General features: G+C 40.1%; 1 protein-coding gene and 1 long non-coding RNA gene across 4 annotated transcripts in view; one reads left to right on the top strand and one right to left on the bottom strand.

Moving 5' to 3' along the window:
* Positions 1–21,798, top strand: part of HTR1F (5-hydroxytryptamine receptor 1F) — a 134,642-nt gene that overhangs the window by 81,044 nt on the left and 31,800 nt on the right. The window lies entirely within an intron of this gene.
* Positions 1–21,798, bottom strand: part of LOC138061285 (uncharacterized) — a 93,757-nt gene that overhangs the window by 49,966 nt on the left and 21,993 nt on the right. The window contains exon 2 of the long non-coding RNA XR_011134959.1: positions 9,182–9,329. This is a non-coding gene — a long non-coding RNA (uncharacterized lncRNA). The remainder of the gene's footprint in view (positions 1–9,181; positions 9,330–21,798) is intronic.

Below are 21,798 nucleotides of genomic sequence, written 5' to 3'. Positions count from 1 at the left end.
CGAAGCTTCGAAGTAAGCAGCTGTAGGAATCAGACTTAGACCTTGCCAAAAAAAAAAAAAACTTTTGAAAATAAAGTGGTATAAGGATATTTATCAGCTACGTTAACAATTGCTAGAAAATAAGAAATGTAATAGTGAAAGTAAAATAAAGCAGCAAATTTTAAGGTATTTATTGCAGGCTGGGGAACAAACTGAGCATGGGCGATTATTAACAAAATAGAACTAGATTTCACATAATGGATAACAGTAGGTCTCAAGCAAGCGTTTGGCAGCATTTTTTATCTTTTTCAATAGTGGAGTAACTTATTTAAATGAGATAGGATTTTAACTGGAACTGCATGTCCACTATGGGAGGGAAAAACTGCACACTTAATAATAAAGCAATCTGAATAAGTGCCCAGAATTCAAAAAATACTTTTGTTAGACATTCTTTTTTAACAACATTCAAAGGTTTATTTATCATATTTTTGCATTTCTTAAAAAATAGCAGAAATACAAATATTGCAAAATAATCAGAAAAGGTATTTCAAGGTATTTCACTAAGCCTGAAGCAGGAATTATAGAACTAGGCATTCCACAGACAGCTTGTTATTTCAGAGAGTTTTGCAAGAGACTTAGATACTATTCATTGGGTAAACATCCAAAATTGCCAAGGCTTATCTGAACAGAACTGCTTTGTGATCAACACAACACTAACCATCCATGTTGTGTCTAGGGACTAGCTCAAGCAGGGTCTGAGCCCTTTCCTCACTTCCGCATCTCTCTTACGATCAGTGTGGTACGAAGTTTTTACCAGAAAGACTGAAACAGTTTATGAGGCAAAGAATGGAATGAGTTAGAAATTAGTTTCCTATAAATATAGCTAAACTCAGTTTTAACATCCTCAAAAGGATCAACATTCACTTTTAAATGTTCTCTCCCAAGAGCATATTCTGCCGGAGGGGATTTCAGTAGTACAGTGTTCCTCTTTCTAATACTGCAAAGTAGACAACATTTCTGAGTAACATTTTGGTAGATCAGAGCAGAGTACTTCTGCCCCTTACAGTGGTATGGGGCAAATGAAAAGTGGCCTTGGTTGTTTGTTTGATATTCCAGTACAGGCACTAAGATGTGAATCAACTCAGTATGCAGTGACAAAATTAGAAATAGGTAGCCATACTTGCTTGAATTTACATCAACAGACAAACTGAACGGGAAGTTGTAAAGAGATTGTCTTTATCCTTCAAGAACTTGATTTACAAATGAAAGTTGATTTGCAGCAACTCAACAGGCAAGAGATGGAAAGTTTGATCGCCAATAATAGGATTCAACAGTATTGTTTCTTGTGAAAAAAAAGCACAAATTACAAGTGACAAGGAAAGGATTCCAAGGTGAGAATGGCAGCTCACACATTTTTAATTGGGGCAGGATGGGAGAGGGAAACAAGGGGCCTGTGTATAGTGGGGACATTGTGGTGTATGGGGAAAAGCAGCAATGCAATCCCAAAAAGGGCCTATTGCCAAACTAAAGTCAAAATATGTCACGCTATAACTGCAGACAAACAGCAAAAACAGGGAATGAATGCCTGCAGAATATATACACTGGAGTTCTGGCTTACACATGTTAGCATATAAACTACATTTAATTTTCTGAATAATTTCATGTGGCTCATCTACTGCTGTAGTATAATTCTGATATTTGTTAAGATTTTTGGAGAGACCGTTGTAAGGAAAAAGAACCAAAAATGCTGCTAATAAACTTTTAAACTCCAGCGACTCAGAGGGAAAAAACTAGAAGAGGCAAGAGAAATTTCTAACAACCATGAAGTAATCATTTCAAGAAAGGAAAGTAGTAAATAAGATTTCTCCATCCCTTTATATTCAGTACATAGGAAATATGTTCTTATTTAATACACTGAAGGATTAATATAAAGTCCTTAACTCTTCTTCCAAGGCCTATGGATGTTAGAGACAAAAACACTAACTTTGCAACCAGTAAGTAAGTCAATACCCTACATAACTCAACCATCAAGACAAGCCCGTAGCTAAAAAATGTCACCATAAACAATCGGTGGTGACAATGAGGAGAATTCTCTTTTCTTTTTCTTCCGTCCAAGAGCTTCCCCCTAAAAATGTCAGATGGTGTGCATCGTTGCATTATACACAGATAATTTGTCTAACTCGGGAAATACGTGTGTCTCGATAGAGCGAATAGAATTCTGGCCATGACCATCCCTTCAACACAGAGGGAAAGAGTTTCCCATAACAGGATGCACTGAGCTATAAATTTTCATACTCTACGACAAACAACGATGCATTATGACCAGAACTGAGGCCTAGATCCTACCCTTAATCTATAAGCATGACTACTGACATTATTTCTGAAAAGCCTAACTGGCCTTTATGAAATTACATGGCAATATCTCTGCTGATCGGTGATGAAGCATCAAGGGCATTGCAAAGACATAAGTCTTAATAGAAGTTCTGTAAGCCAGCTACTGATTTACTGACTGCAGAGGGACTGATACTAACAGAAGCAGGTAGGTATTGAATCATGGTAATTTTGCAGAAGTCAGGACCTTCATACAAGAGCAGAAGCCTAGGAATAGTTTAGTAATCACGCCAAACGTGAGGCTGATACAAGAGAGGTAAATCACCAAGCTAGTCCAGCTGTGTTCCACAAACCCAAACTAACAGCACATAAAAATACAAAAAGTTTAAAATTCTTTCTTGTCATAATCTAAAGGAGAATTCAGCCTTCACCTTCCCCTGGTCATGAAAAACTCAGGTTAGCTCTCTCTTTCCCCTGTTGCCCCTTCTCTACAGGTGAAATGAGGAGTAGCCAAAGATAATATGGGCTGTAAGTCTTACAGCAGATGATAAACAATGTTGTAGCTGGTGGTAGAAACGCTTTTCAAGCTGGAAGCCTGCTATCTGCTAGTCTTTCACAATTCCTCGCCTACAAGAATTAGAAGAAAGGTTTGTTGTGACACAAAAACAGAAGAAGAGACAATTTTAAAGTTATATGCCTGCTTATCACTTTAATTTTGTTACATTTCTGGGTTTGTCACAACTTCGCTGCTACTCTGTAACAAACCACAATTTTGCAAGAATTGACGTCCAAAGTCAAAGTTCCTGTTTCCACAGAATGTTTAGTGAATGAGAAGACTGAGGCAATACTCTGGAGCTAAACACTGCACCCCATGCTTCTTCTTTAGACACCTGTAATTCCTACCAAATCGACAGAATGAGATAGTGAACTCAATGGCTAGGAGTAACTACAACAGCCCCAGTGATCGAGTGGCTAGTTATTTGTGGAGCTGTACTAGAAAACAAAAAAGTTTGAAAGGGCTGCGCATCTACCTGTCTTTCCCTGGTTTGCAAATGCGTTAAAATGTAGTCCCTTTAGTTTGCCCGGTAGGTAATATATCCTTGTAACAAGTTGTTACCACATGCCTTTAATGATAAAGTGCAAGTAACCACCCATTGTCACGAGTATCACAAATTTCATGAATATCATGAAAACCATCTCATCTGTGATTTAGCATATTAGTAAACAGATTCATTTTATGCAGCTTCCTCTTTCATTACCTTCTGATATTTAGACATAAATAATCTCTACTTCTCTCTTGTTAGAATCTCCAATTTAGTATTCCCTTAAGCAGGAGAAGTCGTCTCAAGGAATTTCCTTTTTAGTCAGGGCAAAAGCGTTCTTTTAAGTGAGTAGATAATCTAGAAAAGAAATAGAGGCTTCCTCAGGGAACCAAAAAGGAACAAAAAAAAATTAGTAAGCTGTGAAAGCAGAGCAGTTTGTTTCATTTTTACTTAACATGAAATTAAATGCTCCAAGCAGTGTTGAAAACAGTAATTAACTTTCATCTTCACGTAGTATCAGTGACATTTCTTACCACAGCATGTGCAGTGTTGGAAATGCTGTTGCTTATTGTACTGAACTTGTTTACAACCAGACAACCACAGGCGAAGGAAAGAGAGAGAGAAATGCCAAAAGACAACCACATTCCCCAGAAAATTCAGTAAGAATAGGTGAACTACAGTGGGAGGCACTGCCCAGGTACATGGCTGTGTCTGGCTGACACAGAAGCTGAGAGGCTGCAGTTCCTGCCAACTCTTAGCAATAACTTTTCTCTCAAGCAAAAGAGATCTCTACTAAAAGGCAGCATGTAAAAAAAACTCCGGAGAGTTAGAAAGAAAGGTATTTTAAACACATTTCCCCTTCATCTGTGCATTGGGGCTGCTTTTTTATTTTGGTAGTATTTCTGTGTTCCTTTGTCAGCAGTGACTTTTAAATGCAAAGGTAGGTAAGCTTGTGACCAAATTCATAATTGTCTCCCACCCATTCCCCTTGCTCTGAACAAAGAAAGGAAGGAGAGAACTGACAGAAGGAAGAACAAACACAAGTGAGCAGACTTCTTAAGACCACTTTTTAACAAAAATGACTTTAAATAAGCACCTAGGAAAAATATTAGCCTCCAGTACATAAAAAAAACATGCAATAGCTGTGGCTGGATCTCACCCTCAGTCCAGCAGCCCAACATTGACAGAAGGAAATGCAGCCTGCTGAGGCTGGCAGGTTACTGGGCCAGGGTTGACTTTGAGTTGTTGTCATATGCTTGTACTAGAATCTGAGGGGAAAGTACTCAAGTACTTTGAATCCTGGGGAGCTTAACTGTAGTCGTTTCTAACAGGAGCCACTTTCAGATAAATGCTAGGTGGACAGCAAGGTATAGTGAAAGTCACTCTATTGGAATATTTTAAGGATCTTTTACAAAGCAAGCAGTTGCAGCTAGTATATGAAATTTTTTTAGGGTCCAAATGTTAGAAACATCCTGGCCCTGATTTCAGGTATCTATTCTCTTACCTCTAACACGTCCTATGAATAGACCGATGCCACATGTCAATGTTTTGTGTATAAATTGTGTACAATTAGAATGAACTACGTTCATGTCATGAAATAATGGATAGCTGTGCATTGTGTATTTGCAGAGAAAGGCATAAGTTCATGTGCCAAGAGATTACATGAATCCTTTCTTTTGCCTTTACAGCCATATACTAGACTGTAATCACATATGCATACATTTGAATAATGCATAATTTGAATAATCCTTGAAACAATGATAAATATTGTCAATAACAGCTCTAAAGGCAATACTTGCAGGAAAGATTTCCAACTTTGACAAGACTGCCTAAGATCTACGGCTACAAGTTCAGATAGAAAATACAGTTAATAGTGTTCTCTTAGAGCTCTTCTCTGAAATAATTTACTCCTTTGAGTCCCTGTGGAATAGTATCCAAATGCTTCACAGGACACTCAAGCTTCTCAAAGACTGCTGGAAAAAAACAGCGAAATAGTAGCTGGCAATGTTTACAGCTCTGTGCAACTTTAATCGTCTTCATTGAGAGCTTTCAGACTAAATTATTAAAAACCTGGCAAAATTCCGAGTATAGTCTTTTTAACACCCCCAGGTGATTCACAAGTTGCTCCCCAGCTAATTACTTTCCTGGCTCCCCTCTCATTTTAAATTTCTTTCCTTCCTCCGAAGTCCTATTGTTTAACTATGAAAGGAGTAATACCTCCTGTAGGTGCCTCACCAGGCTGACCGCTATGGAAACTGCTATCACTAATCTCAAAGTCATCCACATTTAGAAGCTGGATGATTCTTGTCCACCAAGCCTATGGATATCTGTGGGGTTCAAGCATGCTTAAAAGCACTATTCCCAAAATAGAAATTCTGTATCCTCTACATTGACCCTTGCCTTATTTTTGCCACTTCCATACCCCACTGCAAGCACATTGGTTGCTATAATTTCAGTAAGGATTGCACAGGTTTCATTGTAGGAGGTTCTGTTCTGAACTGACTGCAAAACAAAATGCTGGCATCTGGTAACAACAAATTTTAATATGTTTATCACTCTTTTAGTGTTTGCACAGGGGCAGGAGACATATGTGAGATTGTGTTGGCCTTTTCAGCCATCTAGAAAACAGATACCAACTACATGGTCAGATGAAGCAATTGAAGGAGAAAGTTGGTTGATTCCTAAAAGGAAGCAATTCTTTGGGGAAGGGAATCATTCATTAGTGTCTTAGAGGAAGCACTAGTTCTGCCACAGCCAGTGGGCAGAGAAAAGAAGGAGGCTGAAATATAGCTCCCTGGTATAGGTCTGCCAAACAATCCCTACAGCCCATCTGCCTGAAGTACTGCACTCCGTGTACAATGAGTTAGTGAAGCCAAGCCACCTCATTTGCAAGACCTAGGCCAGCAAATCCATCTCATTACTCACAGATGCAATCAGCCCTGGACCTCAAGGCAAAAGAGCACTTTTCAGGGCTGTGATGGACCCCAAGAGGGTTCACCTTAGATTTGCAAAGGGTTTAAATTCCTGTGGTGCTTCTTCCCCTTCCGAACTCTCTGTTAACAAAAGCACATTTAATGGCGCATCACAAGAGTCTCAGAAAATTTCATCAAGCAGATCATCAAAGCATGAGGCTCTGAAGCCAGGGGAAGCTGCCTCCGGTCTCCTACCAATGAAACCCTTCTTGAGAGCAGACTGAGAGAGCCAAATCAGTTTTTGTCCACTTTGTGCCTCTAAATCAGAATAACCTGCTCTATAGCTACAGTAAAAACAAAGAGCAGCTTGGGGACAGGAGGGGAAGGTAAAAACCAAACACACAGTCACAAGTCAAGGGTTCTGGAGCTGGACCAGTGTTTTTTTGTCTGACGCATTCAGTCTTGATTCTCCTTCAAGCATCTTAATTCAGAATGGTGATGCTCTTGCTGTAACCAGGCTGGTAACAGAGCCTTTCAAAGCTGTCACTAAGACATCACAGTGATGCTCCATCTGCTTCTCAGCTGAGTTTTTAAGGGACACCACCCACTCCACGGGGGGGGGGGAGGGGGGGGAAAGGTATCAGTCTCTAAATTGAAAGCTAGACACATACACTTCAGGGACTGTGCCCTGTACTCTGAACAGTCTGTGGTGTTCCTGGCAGAGAATTTTCTTAGCGGAGGTATTAGTGATTAGAGACCCCAAAACTGTTTAATGGGCTGGGAATAAGAAATTTTGTAACATTTTGTAAAAGTTATTTAGGATATTTTCAGTACCAGTGACTTAGAGGCAGGGACATTAGGGTAATGGATTTATTTCAAAAAAAAAAAAAATCTGACAGACTTCAGCAGAACACACAGATTGGGGGGTTTTACACTGCTCTTTATCCTCCATTACCAATAGTTTTAAAAGTCAAAACACTTTCCCTTCTTTATGTGCTTTACAGGACTGAAGAGATTATCTTAACATCCCTTCTAGAACTTAGTGGGGCAGGCGTATCAGGTTGTTCCCAACCTGAAGTTAAACAAGCATGTGCAAGTTTCAGTATTTAGGAGAGTCTGGAAAGGGAGAGATCCCCAGGGAGCTGGATCTTGTAGAGCAGGCTGGATTTTGTTGAGCAGGGTAGAACTCCCTTTTGACAAAATCCTTATTTTTCGCAATGGCTTCTAAGGGGAGTGACAAAAGGGGAGTGTCTCAGCCTTCACAGTGAGATAGCGCCCTTTCCAAGAAGGTTTCCTTGTTCTTTTCACTGCTACACAGGTGCATACATGCACAACCACCAAAAATCTTACCTTCTAACAAAGAGTAGGAAAAGTCAGCACTACCAACCAAAATGAAAGGCCAGCTGGGAAAAAAGATAAGGAGAAAAGAATGTTCTCCTGATTCAAGTGATTAAGCACTTCAGAATATCCACTACAAAATCCTCCTCTGTTCTCTTCATCTCTTTTTGAAGGTGGATTTTGTGTTTGGCACTGCTGCTGATGTAAACACCTCTGCTGGAAAACACACAATAGGCAGGTTAGAGTACTGCTGAGAGCAAGGGGGAATTTCATAAGCAAAGCACAGGCTGGGGAGAAGACGAACTAGAGGTCTGCGCTGTGCTCTTTCCCGTCCATTTGCTGTGGGAGGTAGGACAAGACATTTAGCCTTTCTATAATTCCCTTTTGTTTGAAAGAATAGGGCATAATATTAAACTCTCCGACGCTGAGAGTTAGTTTGTAATGAGCTTTAAGATTATACAATAGAAAGCTTTATGGAAGTAAAAAGTCGGACTGTTATTATTTCTTAATCGACATTTATATTGTCAATGGCTGGACAGTAATATTGGCAGACCCTCACACCAAATGGTAGTAATTTCATCCATTTCAACAAAACGGAACAGATTATGTGTTCTTAAAGAGAAGAGTGATGTCTGCCACACAGAGTATGGGGAATCTACTTGTTCCATCTTGGGTTGTGAAAGTAGAGAAGCAGCGAGAAAGTGCAAGATCACTGACAATAGGTTGCCATTCATCCAAGCACGCTGTTTATGAGCTGAAATGAGTATTTTCAAGATGTTAGCAGCATCATGTAAATTTACTCTGGAGAGCTAAGACCCCTAAATTTGAGAGCCTCACAGCAGGCCGTTTCGGGATAGACAATCTGCTTATTGAAACAATTAAGTTCTGTAAGGCTTAATGATATTTGACAAATCTGAGGCTGAAAAGATAAGTCATTATTGCTGTTTAGTCCTAGAAATAAAGCTGCCTGTAAGTCTACTACTGAACAAGTACATTATGTTTTCATGCATAGCACATGTTTGTTTACAGTAACTGTAAGAAATAGAGTACTAAGCCTTACTGTGGCCTTAGGCTTCTGGAAATGAAGAGTGCAAAATTAAATTTGTCATGTAGTGAATTGCGTGTCAATTGCAAGTTCTCAGAGACACAGGTGCCAAAGCAATGGCATCCTCCAGAGGGCATGTCCACAGCCCTTGGATCACAGGTGTGCCCCTTGAATCCCTTTAGCATTCCTGAGGTTCACCCTGAACTCAGAAGTGGCACGGGAGAGGTACAGCAGCACTAAACACGGCAGCCAATGGTGTTCGGCTCGGACCCTCAAGCTCACAGGGTTCCTGTCCCATAGGGTTCCTGTGCAGCATCTGCTGCACATTGGGTGAAGCTACTCTCTCCTCAGTCAGTTCCATCAAATCACTAACCCCTTTCCTTGTCAGGACAGGAGCTGGAGCAGACCTTGCTTGTACCCTTGCCACATAACAAGAATTAACAATGAAAACAGCAGAGCAGGATCAAGTCAAAATCCTTCCATGCAGGACACCTGGGAGACACTGAGACTGAGGAAAAAGTCGCGATGCTCACCTGCTCTATCCAGAGAGGCCCTGGGGCAAGCCAAGTGCCAGATTGCTGTGCCCTGAGGAAAGTTGAGGTGCTGCCTTGCTGTAACGCTCATTCTTCCCCATTACGGTAGCGGTGGATATTTTGGAGATTTTATAGTGGCTGTCAGACTCTGTGGAAAGGAAAAAGGAACACTGAATTTCTGACCCAGTCTCTCACATAAACCTAGCCTTCCCACTAATTAATGTGCTAGCATGTAGGTGCCCTACACGCAATTTTTAAGGCATGATGGGGCAGAGAGGTCCTTTTAAATGAATAAGGGCAGCACAGGAGTAGCAAACTAACACTTCTCTGATTGTAGCTTCTGAGAGAGTTTTCCATCTGTAACATTAAAGTGCATTCACCTGGCCAGATAACATTTTATAATGAATTACTACTGGCAGGTCTTGTGTCTTTGTAGCCCCAAGATTAATTATCAGAAAGGAAAAGCAGTAAAAGTTTCTTCACATTTATTTTTTTTTAAATCAGTCCACATTTCTTGAAGAAAGGTTATTTAAGGATGCTGGTCTGACCCAGAAAGCTCTGTAAGAATGTCAATTGGCCCTATCTTCATTTGCAACAGGGTCTAGTCCCCTATAAACAGATTTATTCCTGCAGTCTAGGTTTAATTTTCATATCACCTTTTAATCCCTACGTATAAGAAACAAATTTCATAAACATACTACTTGACTGCAAAAAATCTCTGCACGGCATGAACCGCCACATGTAGCCACAAACTGAATTTTGCATCTGCAGAGTACATTCAAAGCCTCCATTTTCTTAAATATCGTTTCAACAGGCTATTTGTACAGGTCATTCTTCCTTCTCTACAGTAGCTGGGCTTTAGCGGTTCTAATAAATAGCTTCTGCCAGAAGGAGTTTCCTTTCAGCTGGCCTCTGCAGCACAAGGTGCCAACCAGAAAAGCAGAGCAGAAACCCACACTGTTCTACACACTTGGCGCTTTCTATCCAGCTGCTATTACCTCCTGCCATACTAGTGCACTCTGCTGTGATAAGTAAATATTAGCCACAAGAAGAATTGAGAAGTATCTTTGTTGCTAACTATTCTTTTGTAATACACTTAGTGGCTGTATATATGAAGGTTTGAATATCCTAGACTATTTGCAGCTGCCAAAAGTGTTTCTTACACAGTGCTTTTTTCTTATGGAGCACATTGTTTCTTATCACCAAAACTGTCTTCTGAACTAAATCAGTGAGCATAGCTTTATAGTCTGGTATTGTAAACCATGATTATTTGCAAGTTTTTTCATATTTATCAAAACTGTCTTGAAAAGATGAAAGTGTATTTTTTTTTATTTTAAAACAAACATAAAAAGCTGTCCTTTGCTTAAAGCTGAAACAAGCTGCAGCTACATTCACTTTGAAGACCAAATGTAACTGCTGATACCCAAGTCAGTCATATTCCCCTTCTAGACCAAGTAGATCAGAATCTGATCTTCTATAAGAAAACATAGGGACACCTTTCTCCTTACATTACTCTGACATATTTAAATTTATGGAAAGCTATTTGTGATAACCATCAATGGCTTCCCAGAACTGGTACACATTGCATCAAGCGAAGAATAGCATTTCTATGGCAACTGTCTCATCACATTTCAAAAACGGATGAACAAGAAGCATTCATCGCTTTCAATATTTTTTATTTCCTCAGTAGAACCTTCTGTTTTCATTCACCTATCTCCTTATGACCAACTAAGGAAAAGGACACTTTTCAGTTAAGATCTGTAGAAGTTGTTGGCTACTCGGCCATTTTGTCAGCAACCTTTGAAGTGACAGCGCCAAGAGACCTGGGTTATCGTCTTGTTTCTGCTGCTGGCCCGCAGCAAGACACAGCCAGGTATAACCTTAAGTATTGGCATTTGCCTAGGACACCAGACTGCCAATGACAACAAAAAGAGCACAGTCCCACGGTCCGTTTTATCAGCAGCAGAAGCCTTTAAGACAAAACCAACTACCACCACCTTGGGCTCGCTGCTACCACCAGCCACACCAAGGGAGGGAGGAAAGGGTCTGGTGCAAGCAGAACACGTGGCCCATCCAGCACTGGAGCTGCCATCACCCCTGCCCTGATGGAAGCAGTCTTGAGTCCTTTGACTTTCCAGTCCAGTTCAATTCCTCCTCCCTACACCTTCCTTTCACCTTTGAGGCAGCATTAGTCACATATTTTCCCTTCAGAGAACGCTTCAGAGACGATCTGAGCCAGCTCTGCAATATCACAGGCAGTCTGCCCATCTCTGACTGCTGAATTATACCTTTGCCACAAGGGATTACAGAAAAGCATTGTTCCCGTTTGTGCTGCTCTTCTACATGCTTAACTTTAGTGTGCCTCGGATGCCAAGGAAGAAATTACTGTATGAAAATTGGAGTTTGGTGACCGTGAAGGACCGGGGCAAGTTAGGTTTTGGGAAGAAACACACGACAGAGCATCCACAGGGAGACTGGCCTTCATGTTTCAGGCTTCCAGAGTTGTGCTTGTCTTTGGTGAGACTACAATGGTCTGAGTGCAGAGTCAAGATGCTCAAATTTTAGAGTTTCTGAGGAACACATACACTGCTTAGTTTTAGCAAGCAAAACTGACTCTGCAGTTGGGAGAGAACTGGAAATCTGTTGTTTTTTTTCAAAAAGGCCACTTTAATATCCCCAGATAGAGAAAAAATATTCTAAAAAAATTACCTGAAAACACTTTGGTCACCTCTGAGAAGGACTATAAAGAACTATGTCTCCTCATTCTGCACCTTCAAACTAGATACCATGGGAAAGAAAGGCAAAGCATGATTCAACCATTTTGATTTTCAAGGTCTTTTTTGAAAAATGTTCAAATTTTTACTGTCTCTAAGATTGAAATTTGTCAGTAACAGCCCCCACATTTCTTTATCCTCTGTTCAAAACACAAAATACGTAATTTCTTGCATTACAGAACCTGTGCAAATCTTTCAAAGAAAGAGCAACTTCTGCTTTGTTTGCTTTCTCTTTTGTTCAAGTTCTAGATAGTGTCAGTGTGTTCAGGCATAGAAATACCACACTGATCTGCTCTACACGTCAGTGTGCCCTGGGATGGAGTTTGCTTTCCCTCAGCTGCTCCCCTGCCCCAACCACTCTATGATGTAGGCTAGAGGCATCCAAAACAAAATTGTGTTTAGGAGAAACTGATAGTGTTTCCTAAGTAAAACTCCTAGCCCTAACCAGGTGGATTTTCCACAGCATAGCGTTAGCAATTCTGCATGGTAAGTGGGCCCATGTATACCTTGTCCCATCACTACAACTCTGTGGAGTCAGGAAGAAGTCTCAGTTCAGAAGTCTCAGAAGTTGAAGTCTCAGTCTTGAACAAATGTACTCTAGAAACAGAAATTGTACCCCACAGTCAACTTGTTGTGTACTATATGAGGTCTATTATTAGCCTTAGACAGTATATTTGCACTTGGCTTACTCGGCTTATTACTGGAAATGTCACTTAAAAATAGTTGTTTTAAACATTTCCATTAGATGCCTAACGGATCGCCTAAGCCAGAAGTTCAACAAATTAAAAAAAATTCATCAACTCGGTAAAACATGCTTGCTTAGCAAATTTCTCTCCTGATTTTTTTTCCTGCGGGATCACTTAGTTTATATATGCACACAAAGTCTTTTTAATAATCTCCCTCTCTGCATCATTTAGCATTAGCTGTAAGTTTGCATCTGTAATATCAATAAAATTGTCCACACTTTAATACTTTCTAAAAAAAATTAATTCAATAAGTCATGTAATTGCTGCTCTAAAAAAGCTATATACTCCAAAAATGCAAATATTTATCATCGAGCTACCACTGCTTCATGCTGTAGCATTATGTTAATCAGCAGCTTCCTTGTACAAATGTGTTTTATAGGATCCAAAATAAAATTGATAAGACTATTGTAGAATTGATATTCTGTTAATGAACCAATGTCATTATTGCAGAACTGATACGTTTTTTTTTAGAAAAACATGCTCAGCTGATCCACACTCTAGTTTTCCAGAGGGAACTGTAGGGGCTCAGACGCTCCTCCAAGGAAAAGAAGGTCCAGAGAGGACCTTCATCTTCCTATAATTGTTAAATTCAGCAGGGATTCATAGAAAAGAATATGCTCAAGGTTGTCCCTCCAGTGTGGTTAGATATCACTCACTCAGTCGTTAGTTCCTGGGACAACCAACTGTGAGAAAGCTTACAAAGGAGCTGAGGAGCTTGAGGAAGACTCAAACAGAAGATTTTAGGTGCAGTGAGGTGGACAGAGCTACCGTAAAACAAGAGGCTTTCTATGTTGCTGGGTGCACAAGTCTTAGAAATCCAGGCCAGTCATGCATTCTAAAAAGCAAAATAACCGCAGAGTAACTAGTAAAGTTCCCGTTCCCCAGCTACGATACTGTGATTGCAATGTAGGAGCTTCAAGACAACTATATGTTGCAGCAGTTTGGGGGCTTTCAAATAATTGCATAGCAGCATTCGTTGTACAATGTGAAAATGAAGAAAAATCTTCTGTTTACCAGTATTATCAAACCTGCTAGAAAATCTGAAATATTTATATACCTTCTATTAAAGCAATGCATCCTGCTAGCCTAGTAGTCATAACCTTTAAATCTCAATCTCTAAATCAAAGGAAAGAACAGAAAATTGCAGTAAATAGTCACGCTGTGTTTTGAGATTATGCACAAAACAGCACTAATCTGATGATGAGGGGATGAAAATCTGATGAGTCTTTTCAAGGCAGATGTTTTTCCATCAATCCCCCTTATGCTGGTAAAATGGCTAATAAAATCTTGAATCTGCCAAGAAACTTTAAACCAGTCAATTGGACATTTCCTGCTGAGAAAGTTATAGCGTATTTCTGGGTGAACTGAGGACTAAAGCTATATAAAATATTGCTTGTTCTGATACATTTTACACAGATGTAATAAAATCAGTTTAACTGTATCTGATAATACCAGAAAGCCAGTCTAGGAGCATATAATACCAAAAATAACTTTCTATGATTGATTAATTTAAAAAATGCTAAGAAGAAAAACGCCACTTCAAATAAATACAGATTAAGCAATGAAATCCCTTGAAGCCTGTTGCAAGAAGTACCGCTTTAGATCAGATAAACTGTAAAGACAGTGAAAGACATGGTGTGTCAGCTTCCTATAATTGAGCCTGTACCAGTATCAGTCAGAGCTGTCATTTTAAAATAACAGCATAAAGGAGCTCCTCCAAATTATTCACGTATCGCTAAAGAGGAAGGATGTGAAAGTTATTTGACGTAACTATTAACACTAGCACTAGAAGAGCGAGGTAAGTTCAGCCTATGTTGTCAGCCGTCCCTGAGCTCGGCACACCGCACCCTGCCGAGGTTCCTACCGCCTGCAAAGCATTGCCCTGGGAAGGCCCAGGCCAAGTAGTTAGCAGTGGCAGCTAGTGCCACCGAAGGAATGGGCACCTCCTCACACCCACAGCCTGGTCCAGGACATGCTGGAAAACACAAGTGGGAAACACCGGGTCACAGCAAAGTTGTGGAGCAAATGCTTCACAGTTGAAGTTCCCTGCTTTCAAATGCCCAGATCTCCTTGGTGATCCCCAGTACTCACACATCTGCTGCAACTTCCTTTGAGAGAAACATCTTTTTTTCCAAAGGAAATGCATTAAAATACCAAGACCTTTCACTTAAGGTGCTTTCTAATTGAAGGTACCAATATTTAAAGCTTCTGCCTTCTAAAACTCACTGTTTTCTGCACAACATGAAAAGACACTCACAATTCATTGTCTTTATAATGTCCCACATTGATTTAAAAAAATCATTTAGCAGCTTGTAATTTCACCTCCTTGAAATTAGAAATGCTTATATGGTTTAATATTGGGAAACAGCCAGACTTTGCTATGTTAGACACCTGCCCTCGTTACATGCCGCTGTCCATGGCTTATTTTAAAAAGGTGTGCTCAAGCATATAAATTCTTTAAGATTTTAATTACATTGCTGTAGACTTGCTAAAAGTTCTTGTAGCTCTATATATTGGGTCATCACCTCACATGTGAGATTTTAAAAATTCTCATTTATGAGAAACTGATAATTACAAATAGGAAAAAATCAAAGTGGCACCATATAGCATTTTCCAATTAGAAGAGAGGAGGAGAAAAGGGAAGTTTTAATGTCAAAAGGATTACAGAAAAGTTCCTACCTTATAAGCAAGGCATTACAGAGATAAACTGAAATGAGATGAAGTTTTAGTTTCCTATCGCCTCTCTCCTGCATTCACTTTTATAAGGATAGGAAGGTAGCTGGTGAGCCCTTTGGGATAAATTCCTCAAAAGAAACGATCCCAACATAAACATCACCTCAAATTTACCTGTATCTTGCCTTGATCTAGAAACAACCCGAAGGACAGGCTCATCCTGAAAAACATTTCTTGCATGCCCTTCCTATATGCTGGTTATCTTCATTGATGCACCCTTGCAAGGTAGGATTAAAACCTGGCATGCCCGTAGCTTTTAGGCAGTTCTACAACCTCTCCTCGGACCGTTGTTTAACAACACTATTAACATAATACACTTTCTGTTTGAAAATCATCTACTAACTTTCTACTATTGGTATCTTGGATGGGATTCATTTCTTCTGACTCTACAGGTCCACATCGCAGATGTCTGTAACTGAATTAGTCTTCCTAGGCTCCCTTTATAATTAGGAGGGAGGAGAAATAGGCACTTTCAGGCATGATTCATCTGACCCAGATGAAACATCTACTTCAGGATGAGAGTAATTGCTCCTTACAAATGCCTGTTTTTCCTGTGTGTAGGGTGACAATGCAGGTTAGATGGCTGCATTTAGTCAAATAAATTCTACCACTTGTGCTTTGAAGCGTTATTATCCCCTACCCCCCTTACCCATTTTGAGAGTGTGCTACTGAAATCTAACACAATAATAAGGGGACAATGTACATGGTGGTATACTAAAGAATTCACCCTCTGAAGAACTGCTCTCATTTTGAGAGAACAGACTCAACAGTTCTCAACAGAAGGAAATCACCACTTTGCTTCAATTAATGCAGCTGAATATATGTACTAAAATGATCTTCCTCCCTTTTCCACCCTCATGTTCAATAATTTGACTGAATACTTCATGCTCTTAGGTGCCTGTCTCAAATTGAAACATTATCTGAATAGTACTTTTCGCTAATTGATTTGTTTTAATTTACTTCCAGCTTGCTATCAAATACTTCAGTTGGTATTTTTTTAGATTCTGAATGTAGAAGGCCTTCCTGTGAGAAGACCTTCTCCAAGCTTCTTCAAAGGGCTTTCAAGACATAATTCATGGGCAAAGAGTCAATAGGAGAACACTATGTCTCCAGCCATGCTAGGTGTGTCCAGGTCAGCCATCATTCTCACCCATTTCCAGAGTGATTAAATTTAAGTCCTTTGACCAGCGCAGACAAGAAGGTAAGGTGCTGGTAAACTGGTTTAAGTTTGCCCTTTCACATTTTATAACATGGGTGGCTGCTGCGGCCATTTCTCTTAAGCTTTTAAATGGGGAGTTCCCAGAGGGAACATAGTCTGATCACTTTGGGATCTACACGACCTTTCCAGTACCAAAGTCTACATTGTATTTAGAGTTATTAGTACAAAGACAGACCCAGCTATGCTTTATTCCATCCATACACTCATCCACTTTGTTAGAATATTAACGGGACATTTCCTCACAATCAGGAGCTTATGCCTGAAGATAGCTTTCCCTGCTAGGATAAAACCTTTTTTTCGTCTCTGTGTCTAGATTGTGCACCTATTTTTACGTATGAGGGATTCACTGGTCTACCTTCTGGGTTCTAGGTCATGTATTCACCTATTGCTGCAAACAGAAATAATGGCCAAAAGGGCTTGATGTATAAAGACTGCCAGTTATGCTTCGTGTCACTTTTAATCCTTCAACCAGCTTCTGCCAAGAAAAACAGGCAAACTCAGTGTGAAGCAGGGAGATAAAGCTCAGCCTAAGATAGGAAGCTGCCAATGTTAATTGTGCTTTAAGAGAGCCTACAACTCATACGTATTGATCTACTTTTCCTTTCTGAACTTCACATGCGCAGCTGGCTTGTTGAGGCACCAAAGTGCACCAAAGATAATGCCAAATTCCTTTGCGGCCCATCTGCAGACATGTGGAAAGGATAGATAACTTGCCCCAGAACAGCACAGTTGATGCCTCATCTGGTGCAGGGTCATCAGCCATCCCTGGCAGAAAAGCTCTTTTGCTGGTCCCACGAATTTCAAATGATATCTCTTGTCAATAGCACTGAAATCAGATGTGTAACCTGGTTTAGCTTCAGCCATCTCAAACAGAAGGAAAACTGACGTTTTAGCAAGGCACTAAGTTACCTTGACAGGGAGTAGGAGAACTTGGCCCTTTGAACCACAGGCATTTTCAGTCACACGTTTGTAGCTGGGAAATTAGCTTTCCTGCTAGACAGAAAAAGATCTAGAGAGAAATCTGACAAAAAGTATGCTTTATAGGTACATCTTTGGGATAAATCTTTTCGAGATTTTCAGCCTGTACCTCTGCATCAGGTACAAGAAATCCCAAGAATCTCCTTCTGTCTTTTTTTATTAATTGTTTCTATTTAAACACATCAGGTAGTACTTACTCAAAGAATTTTTCCATTGGCTTTACTCAGAGAGGAATTTACATTTCTTGACCACCTAAATTGTCTTTGACCTGTTTACCACCTTGAATCATCTGTTCTCTTGTTGCACATGGAACTGAGAAAATTACTGCAGCCTTATCTAAGGCACAATGAGTGTTTTCATTTGCCATGTCTGAATTATATGTTTAGAAGTTTAAGGTACAGAAACTTAGATGTCCCTTCCTCAGGGGAGACATGTTTTGGCAGGGTAATAGGAATGAGTCGACTAACAGGCTCAGCGTTTGCTTTCAATCCACCTTGCACATCCATCAAGCTCCAAGCACCAGTGATTTAGGAGAGCAGGCATTTCCTAACTGCCATAACAGATGGCTGGGAAGCAAACTGCTTGTGCTTGCACCTGAACCCTAGCTTGCACCTTCAAAAACTCGTTTATACCCATCCATGTACAGTTCTGTACCTGAGTGAAATCATAACATTTAAGGGTTGGTTCAAGGTAAAAAACCTTAAATGCAAAGTATCATTAAGAACGATAAGTCATTCTTAATGTCTTGATCTTAAAGAGCTCTTCAGCAACCGTTACATCCGTTTCCATGTCTATCCAGTTCTCTGAACTTAACAGATTGAGCCATGTTTTTAGCGTTTCCCCCTACATTTCTGAGACCAGCATGGTACTTTCTCCATCGAACAGTCTGAAGAAGTCTAAGTAAGAGCTAACAGGGGATCCCTAACCTTTCAGTGCACCTATTATTTCTGCAGGCAGGCTTCATTTCTGCCCTATGGTTCAGAAGTGCAGGACTTGAAAAGCAAATGTCCTTCTACCCAAGAGACGCATCGGGACCGATTTGTTGCCGAGTTCATTGCAGCAGAGTTAACGGCCAGTGCTCATTGTCCAGGCTACTTGCAGACTGTACAGAGACGGGCATGGGAAAAGTAACCCGCTCGCTGTGGCCAACTGGTCCGGGTGGGGAAAGAAATCCAAATGGGAGCATTTGGTCAAATTGCACAGACAGACATCCGGAAGGCTGTACAAAGGAGAGGTCTGAGCATAATGCTGAGATCTGGAAATCTCAACCTGTCCTCAAGGACAGAGAGGGACTTGAAATGATGAATGTGCCACTTCAGCAAAGGGAAAGTACTTATCTGCCTCTTCTAGAGAATTAGTCAACCTTTTGTACGTTGCTTCACAGTCAAAGCAAAAGCCAAAAAGTTGGCCTTAACTTCTTTGGTTTCTGTGTTCCTGTTATATGAGGAGGGAAACGGCAGGGCAGAGGGATATTCAGCTTCTCTCCTTGAACGTACTCACTCTGTTGCTAGTATTACCAAACATCTGAAAGGTTACTAAAAAACAACAAAAATGTAATGTACTGTTAGCAATCCGGACACAGAGAGAGTCTGGATAAGTAAAGCTGTATGTAAGTAAGTGAATTTCCCATTTCCAGTCACTATTACTACCTTAGTTCTGTGTAGTGAAAGAAGGGTTGCATCTCCTTTACAGAGGAGGTCTATTTCATTAACTCCATTTTTACAGATGGGCAAATTGCAGTAGTGCCTAAAGGAACAGGGGTAGCATTAGGCCAAGAGATTGAATATACAATGAAGCAAATAAACACAGTGCCTGACACAGTGTTTGCAATAAGACACAGATGGGCATAGCAGATGAGGAAAATGCTATTAAATTACAGTTAATTCTGTTAAATCTTTAAAGCTGAGGTATTTAAGTATAAATTATTTCCTAAGAGCAAGGTTGATTCTCAGCTGCTTTAAATATTTAAAGATACGCAAGAGGTTGACTACATGTTAAAGGCTTTATTAAGAAATTGTTGCCTGAGGTTCTTTATGCTGTTTCATGGAAGCTAGGAAGTTTTCATGGGTAGTGTTCTGGTCATAAGCAGAGCTTCAGGAATAGTAAGCAACTGATTCTGTGCCTTTTAGCTAAAGTTAATAAATACAGGCAGTCTTGGTTGTCTTTTTAAACTCTCCCATATATGACTCTAGCAGTAACCCTAGAAGCTTCTTTATGGACCGTAAGACATAATTTTTAAACCACACAAAACTCAGCCCAAAAGGAGGCATTTAGATTCCTCACCCCCTACCAACTGAATCATTAATTCTTTAGCATCTATAGCATACACAGAGGAATAAAAATACCCTGACTGAAGAAGATACAGAATTTGAATGTGCCTTTAATGTTGTGATCAAATGGTTTTAAAGGGCAATAGACTCTTAAATGAAAAGGGAAAGACTGAAAAGGTACAGCATGAATTGCACAGACTGACGTTTTTACTCTAGTCAGAAGAAAGTTTGTGTGCTCACCAGCCTCTTTTTTGCTAGATAAATGATCCAAATATTGCTTCTCTCAGGGGTCCCAAGCAACATTTGTGATATTCTTAAAGGCAGTTACTTTTTCCTCTCCCTGCTTTGAGTCCACACATATAAATACTTAATAGCACAGCTTATGAAAACTTTTCAAGGACAATTGCCTTTCCCCCAACACACCTTTTGCTGCTTTTACGTAACTGCTTTTAAGGCGCAAGCACAGTAATCATCATCTATGGCAACCTAAGAATGATAAAAAGACCTAATACCATATGTAAGTCATCTCAATTTATAACCCTACTTTTACTGTGAACCTGCAATGCAGCCGATGCATGAAGCTCATGAAACCTAGACAAAAAAATATTATTATACAATTAAAGTGGAACGTACAGTTGCAGTTAAAAAGCAAATACTTCAGCATCAGTGTCAGACTGGGAAATAATTTTGTCTTGCCACGGAATAAGCAAATGAAAAGGACCCTGATACCACTAATTTCTTAAACGTATAATGTTTCTTCTCAACAGTTATACTGCAAACTTTTACTTGTTAGCACAATACCTTTCAGTGAAGCAGTAATGAAGCAGCTGAGCTTCCTTCTAAGGCATGCTTCTTACCCACACAAGATGCAAGAGAGCACATTCAGAATAGCTGAATAAAAGGTTGCAAGCACCTCTTCTCTACTGTTATGTGTCAGCAAAAAAAGAACCAGTAAGACACCCGCTACTTGTATTTTGAAGATCAATCAGTACCCTTCTCGTTGATATTCTGCAACATCCCTCACGGGAGCAAAAGATTTCTACTGACATTAGGCTGAAAAAGAATTTGCATCATTTAAAAAAAACAGTCTATCAGTTCTTTTCTTAAAACTTGGACACTGTTCAGCCAGACAGGGAAAGAAAATATACGATATTGTCAAAGACACGGGTCAAAAAGCTACAGCTGGAATGCGTGCGTCTATTTTCCTAGTCGGAAGGAATTTCCTGGGGAAATAACTGAGAAGCAATCACCTTGTGCTCAAAAACCCCAGTAAGCCTGATGAATAAAACCCTATCTCAGTGCTTACTCCAGAAGTTTTGCCATCCCACCAGAAGGAGGTGAAAGAAGAAGAAGAAATAAGGCTCTGCTGCTTTCCCGAAGACAGCTGCTAATAGCAGTCCCCTGAGGCTCCAGCTATTCAGCTCCAGTTTGTTTCAGAGAATCAGATTTGTAATAATCACTTGTCTCTACAAGGTTATCTAGAGCAATGTGTAAGCACTTGACCATACCAACATCTGTAAATACCGAGCACCGCTATTTTAGAGTTATTCTTCAGCATGGCTATCCGGGGATCATTAGCCCCATTTCATACCACAGTGTCCAAGTAGCCTTTGACGAAGTTAAATGGTTTTAATTAAACTGGCCGAGTCAAACTACAGGAAGAACAATTTCCAGTTGCAACAGATTGCTCACTTGCCTAAGTACGTTCTATTCCTTATCTCAATTCCTGGACTATCTGCCTAGCCAACAGTTTTTAATGTATTTGTGATGCACGGGTACCAATAAGTCCATTTTACACAGCAGGGGCTGAGGTACAGAGAAACTTAAATCATACCCCCGGGGTCTCCTGGTACCTTCGCAGTCACAAAGGAGGAGAGGGCACCCAGCCATCACACTT

The sequence above is a fragment of the Struthio camelus genome, chromosome 1 (genome assembly GCF_040807025.1).
Source record: "Struthio camelus isolate bStrCam1 chromosome 1, bStrCam1.hap1, whole genome shotgun sequence".
Classification (NCBI taxonomy): Eukaryota; Metazoa; Chordata; class Aves; order Struthioniformes; family Struthionidae; genus Struthio; species Struthio camelus.
Note: the sequence above shows the minus strand (reverse complement) of the source record. Positions and strands in the feature narration are given on the sequence as shown.